The sequence below is a fragment of the Sycon ciliatum genome, chromosome 10 (genome assembly GCF_964019385.1).
Source record: "Sycon ciliatum chromosome 10, ocSycCili1.1, whole genome shotgun sequence".
In the NCBI taxonomy this organism is placed as follows: domain Eukaryota; kingdom Metazoa; phylum Porifera; class Calcarea; order Leucosolenida; family Sycettidae; genus Sycon; species Sycon ciliatum.
In genome coordinates this window covers 24,308,941-24,315,222 of record NC_088652.1, presented here as the reverse complement: position 1 = coordinate 24,315,222, position 6,282 = coordinate 24,308,941, and positions in this window count along the sequence as shown.

The following is a 6,282-nucleotide window of genomic DNA, read 5'->3' as shown; positions in this document are numbered from 1 at the left end:
GAGAAGCCCGCGTACTCGTATTCCTCATGACTCGAATAATGTAGAGCAATGCTGTTATTTCAACAAGGGCTGCCGAACGACGGCTCGAACGGGCTCGGCTATTATTCGTTTCCAAAACCAAAAGAAGGGCTGCATTCAAAAACAGGTTGAGCCGCGCTTCTGAACATGCATACTTTCAATAGCTTTAGTCTAGAAGTTAGAGCATGCTGACTTTGATGCTTTGAGCCGATTTAAAAAAAGTGCTCTTTAGTTCACTCTTAACTTCATTGCGATCGGCTCGGCCCGTCATTCTGATCTCAGCTCTAGCTCACTGTGGGTTGTCTTTCACTAGCCTATGATTCACGTTGCTGTTTTCCAGCCAAAGCCTAAACCATCATTCTACAGCATGACCGTGTCAGTCACGCTACTACTGTCACTACGGCATTGGCCAGGGAGAACTAAAGTATCCCGGCTTGTATTGACCGTACCGCTTCTCAGTTATCGTTAGCACCTGTGTTTTTTTCTCTCCAAATAATCGACGTGGAGACAACAGTTTTAACCCTTTGTGTACGGACTGTACAACTTTCGATCCCCTGGGATCGAAACTTTTCAAATTTTCAATCGATCGTAACCCAGTTATTTCTGGGTTATTTCCAAAACCTAAATTATGTAGGTCGAAGAGAAAACTCCCAGCTGTCCATTGAAACAATCGCAGAAACACTCCGATGTGCGGTTCCAGAGTTACGAAGCTCGAACGTCAAATCGCGGCAATTGTCGCTCAATAGCCGCGTGCGCAGATTTGAATGAGGGATTTCCCCATCTTTCTGGGCATCTAGTGATGTAGAAACACATTCAAAATAGCAAACGGACTCGTGGCAGATGGCGAAATTTTTTGGAAGTAAAAATTAGTTGTTACAAGCAAGGAGAGCGAAATGCCTGATACAAGACGACTTCTGTCGGAATATTGGCGTTGCAACTAAGACGCTAGGTTGTAGCGCTGGAGTTTTGACCTTCGAGGTGGCAAGTGTGGGCTGAATGTGTTCCTCTTGCGACGAGCTTTCCAGGAAGCTCAAGATTGAAAAAATCGTCAAAAGGAGACCATAGTTATGACCCGGAGAATTATGGAATTTGAGGCGAGTCGAGATCAAATTCAGTCTGCGTACATATTTTCAGTACATAAAGGGTAAAAAAAAACAGTAAAGAGAACAAATTCTGCCGTCATCGCCACACAACAACGAAGTCATGACCTTGAAAGTTTTCCAAAATCGATTTTCATATCGATTTTGGAAACATTTCATGACTCCGTTGTTGTCTGGCGATGACGGCGAAATTTGTTCTCTTTATTGCTATTTTAGAATTGTTGTCTCCACATCGATTATTTGGATAAAAAAAATAGGTGCTAACGATAAGAAGCGGTACGGTCAATACAAGCCGGGATACCTGTTTTTTGTTTGTTTTGTTTGTTTGTTTTTTGAACGAAACGCGCTGAATATTATTGACTCTGAATTTGAAATGGGAGGGCTCCGGAATGGCACCAGCAACAATGGCTGCTGACCGTGCCGTCCTGATATGCATGTGCCTTCCGGCGACACTACACTGCCGGGGTTGCCATCCTGTTTGAATGTGCAAAGGAAAATTAGAATGGACTCGGAGAGCCAAGGATGAATTTATAGAAAAGAAAAAAGGACCAAGGAACTACAAGTTACGCGATAATGCTGATTGTTTAGTGACTGATGGTGTTTAATAGTGGACATTATGGCGTAACTTGTAGTTTCTTGGTCCTTTTTTCTTTACTATAAAAACTAGGATCTGAGGCAATCAATCAAGGATCGAAATTTCTTTCCACAGCTTGGCTTCAAAACCGATAGTTCACTGCACTGATTCTGGTTCTGCATAAGGTGATGAGCAGAATTATGCAATGACTTTAACTTCGGATTTTTCCGCCATTTAACCGTAAATTAGCCGTCGCCGATTCATTGCAGCCCTGATTTCAACCTACTTCGTACTTGTGCTGAGTGCCCCAGTACGGCCGTTCTTGGTATCCCGTTCTCAGTGGGCTCTTTTCTCATGTTTCAAGTTTATTGTACCCAATGCAGTGGTGCCATGTGACTGTGAATGCCCCCCCCCCCCCCACACACACACACCTTGACAGAACTCGGGATTTGTCAGCATTGCGAAACGCTCACCTGGCGGTACAGCGACTTCAGGATTACAGCCATAGCCGGGTCAATCTGCCTGTCTGGATCCATGGCACGGAGCCGTTGCTGGGCAAGGTAGAACTCTTCATCCCCACGACCGAGGCCCAAGCCCAGGCGACCTTTGAACGCTAATGCTGTCGAAGTGTGTATCCAACGTCGCCCCGCAAAATGTCTTCTGCTTCGAAAATGTCTGCAGCTCAAATTAGATCTGGCATATTGAGAAACCTTAGGTGACACGAGCCTCCTCCACATAGTTGCTTCCAAACGATACAACTCGCCTAATTGCTCACACCAGAAGAGAAGAAGATTTCTGTATTTTTGTTTGAAACCTGGTCATTCCTTTGGTCAGAGCCTGTTCCCTTCACTTTCTCCACCACTTCACTGGACCGCGACACTCTACTTCTCTATAGCTCTAGTCTCTGGCTATTGCCTATTCCAAACTCTCCGCGTAGCTAGTAGAGTTCGCGAAGTCGCTAGTGAAGGGATCAGGAAGAGGGTGTCGTACAAAACCCATGACTGTTTCTTCATTCTTTTTTTGCAAGTGCATTGGGTTTGTTTTTTTGATCGAGCGCATCGTGCACGTGCGCGTGCGGCACGTGAAGATACGCGTACGACGACCACTCGATCGATGTCATGGCGTTGTGCCTAAAAGGCGCAGCTCTCGAGATCTGAAGGGAAATTTTCGTCCACGGTCCAGCCCCTGATCTTGTTTTCTAATTTTTTTCTTGTTTGTACTTGTGAATAGTAGCCTGGCTTGATGATTGAGTAGACTATTGTGTGTACAGTCGTGTAGGATCCCATAGCCAAGGGTTAGTTACTGCTGGCAATTTTGGCTGCATCGCTGAGTTCTTGAGCTTCTGTCTCCTAGGAAATTGCTAGATCTAGGGTTTTGCATTCCATCTGTCGAGTACTGAATTCTGCATTATAATAATTATTGTGAATTAAATTGTAGAGAGAATGTTGAGAATCGTGCCTATATTAGCCCAGTGAATATCCAGCAGTGAGCAGTAGATTTTTCCTATAACTACTGTATCAGGAGGGAGCGAGTGTGAAGGATGAGCGTGCTTGTTTGGCGCACGGCTGCTCGCGTGGTCCACATTCATCGAGCCACTGCCTTACTGGCAACAGCCTCGCCATGTGGTGATCACTGCGCCCCCTCACCTGACATTGTTGGACTCGCGAGTAGGTTCAGCTCCCCATGCCAATTGCCTTATCATGTCGCGAGGCGCACAAGCTCCACATCCACCAGCAACGCATATCAAATACTATTCCCGTCCACCGTGAAAAAATTCCAAAAACTCTACCCGGCACAAGCTGGCGTGTCGCAACTAGACGAGATTCTGCTTTCGCTCGGTCTCGGGAAGAAGTGGTCGGCTCTGTCGCTTGTCTTGGCTCTACCCAGTGCTGGGAACGTGGAGTGCTTGCAGAAACTGATGTGCCTGGAGTTGGCGCGCAGTGACGATCCGGAAATTGCGGCCTGGCAGCTAGCCGAGCTTGCCACTCCGTTTCCCGCTGTGTTTGCCCTGATGGCTCAGTCGCACGAGTTCATGCATCACTTCTATCAGACGTTTCGCAAGGACGCAAAGCTGGCCGGCCTGACGGACGCGCAGTTCGGCTGCGGCCTGGTGTTGCTGCTGCACACGACGGACCACCAATGGCTGCACTCGCTGTTCAAGCAGCACTCGATCAACCTGGGCGCGCGAGTCATGGCCGTGGAGAGCCCGGCCGCTTGCCGCGGCCTGATGAGCCTGATCTGTGTGCTGCCGCGTGTAACTAAGCTCACCCTGGACAGGTACCTGATCACATATCTACTGGGCGCCGTGGCCAGGCTGTTGCCACGCGTCGACCTGGCCGAGTTTGCGTCCGACTCGCTGCTGTGCCGCGAGGTGGCCGACGCAGCCTGTCAGCTGGGACTGCGGCACGGCGAGTTCCTGGACGCGTTCCGCGAGCACGTGGAGCTGGTCACTCCGTCCGAGGACTTCTGGTCACCATCGTACGCAGGGCACGTTCTGTATTTGTTTGCCTGGATGCAGCATCCCGCCGGCAAGCTACCCGCTCTGTGGAAGGGCTGTTACGACTCGCTGCCGGAGAACTCGAGTCGCTTTCGCACGGCCAGCCCGACGGTGCTTCTGCGCCTGTGCTGGTCGTTCGTCGCCATGGGTTACGAGCTGCCGCGCTGGTTGTCGCGGCAGACAGGCAGGGCGGTTGCCTTGGAGATCCGCACGTCGGGGCGTGTTGATTGGATGTACGCCGAGCTCGCCGCTCAGTGCCTGCCGCACATTGAGAGTGACGTTGACCTGGGAGATGGCGACGAGCTGGCCCGTCTCGATACCGACATACGGCACACAGCAGCCGCCGATAAGCTCTGGTCCGTGGAGCTGCTGGCTAACTCACCTGTGCAGCACGTTGGCGGCTTGTTCTGCATTGCCGTTAGCGACGACGGGGTCCTGCTGCCCTGGCCCAGGACGCACGACCCGCTCGCCTTGACGGCCGCTGTTGCCGCGATGCTGCCCTGCAAGCCGGTAGCGCTGCTCATCGAGAACGTGCACTACTTTCACGCGGACGGCACCCCGGCCGCTGCCCTCGTGCGGCGCAAGCTCGAGCTTGAGCTTCTCGGCTGGAGTGTTGTTCACGTTGAGTTGGCGAAGAAGGCAACGCAGAATATTGTGTCGGAGTGCGAGAAGGCTATCCGTATGCAACTCTTCACTGAGAAAGAGTGACGGACCCTGCCACGCACTCACGCGTACCATGCACATACACACGCACGCAAAACTTATCGCAGTCACAGAAGCATTGTGTTCAGTGGCGAAGCTGGACACCTGTGTGCCGTCCCATGCAGGAGAATCACAGGCCGTGTGTCTGCCAGACTGTGAGTGTGTCTGTATTTAATTTTTGGACCCAGGGAGAAAGAGCTGCAACCACCATGGCACGCACTTGCTATCCTTTGGCAAGGAGTCTGTGAGGAAGTTGTTATGAGAAAGGCGTTCGACTCGGTGTCACATTTCATCGTGGTAGTCCTTGATGCAGTGGCTGAAGGAAGCACGCAACTAACCAGTCATCTTGCATCCTGTCCTCTTCTTCCTGCTGCTCCACGGCAGAAATAATCGTGCGTGTCCATGTGTTCCCGGTGGCAATGCTGTCACCAGTGACATCGTGACAGTTAGCTGATGATCCACGTGTGCATCTTGTCTTGCCACGTAGCACTGATGTTGCTCCCGGCCTAGGCCTTCTTCTTGCTGGTCATGGCGAGAGTTTGAAACTCGAGAAGAATTGAGAGTCGACCTGCGCACACACATGTGTACTGTTTTAAATGAGTACTGTTATATTATTGCAACTGCAGGTGTAAGCTGTTGCGCTGCCCGTATTTATACTGGATTACATTGTGCATAACACTGTTTTGCAGGCATTTGCAGTTGGCACTGCTCACAATCTGCTCACCCATTGCTCAAATTGTGCTCATACACTGCTCAAGATGCACGCATTTAGCTAGTAGGTTAGTGGCTGGTCCATGGACGTTTTGTGCATATGCTTCTGTTATAAAGATTGTGTTTCTATTGTTTCATACACTGCTTGGGCAGGCTGGTCCATGCAGAGCCGTTTTGAAAACGTTTGAAGTCAAGAGATTCAGCTGACAGTACGTGATGTGTGCTTGGCTAGCTGACAATATTAGCATGTGATGGGTGCTTGTCTGGATCTGCTCTAGGTTTGGCAAAGACTTTGTTGCCACTGAACTACAATCGGACATCCTCTATTCGGCTTCCTCCCGGCCAGGCGAAGAATAATCTAGACAGTCTCTACTGCTTTATTTGGCACATCACGCGTGTGACGCGAGAACATAATTTTCATTAATTTCCGTAACATGACCAGACAGGCAGACACTCTTCAACAGACAGTAGTACAGTGTTGCTCAATGAAACCCAGTCACGTCACTCAAGTCTGCGCCTTGCACCATTTCGCAGTCCAATGTTCGCAGGTCTAGGGCTGCGCAAGGCCCGGCGCGTACTTGAGTGACTCGATTGGATTTCATTGAGCCAGCACTGTACAACACCACTCCATGCTGCATGAGCACGACCAAGAGTAAGAGTGTGCAACTCCAGCTATGGGG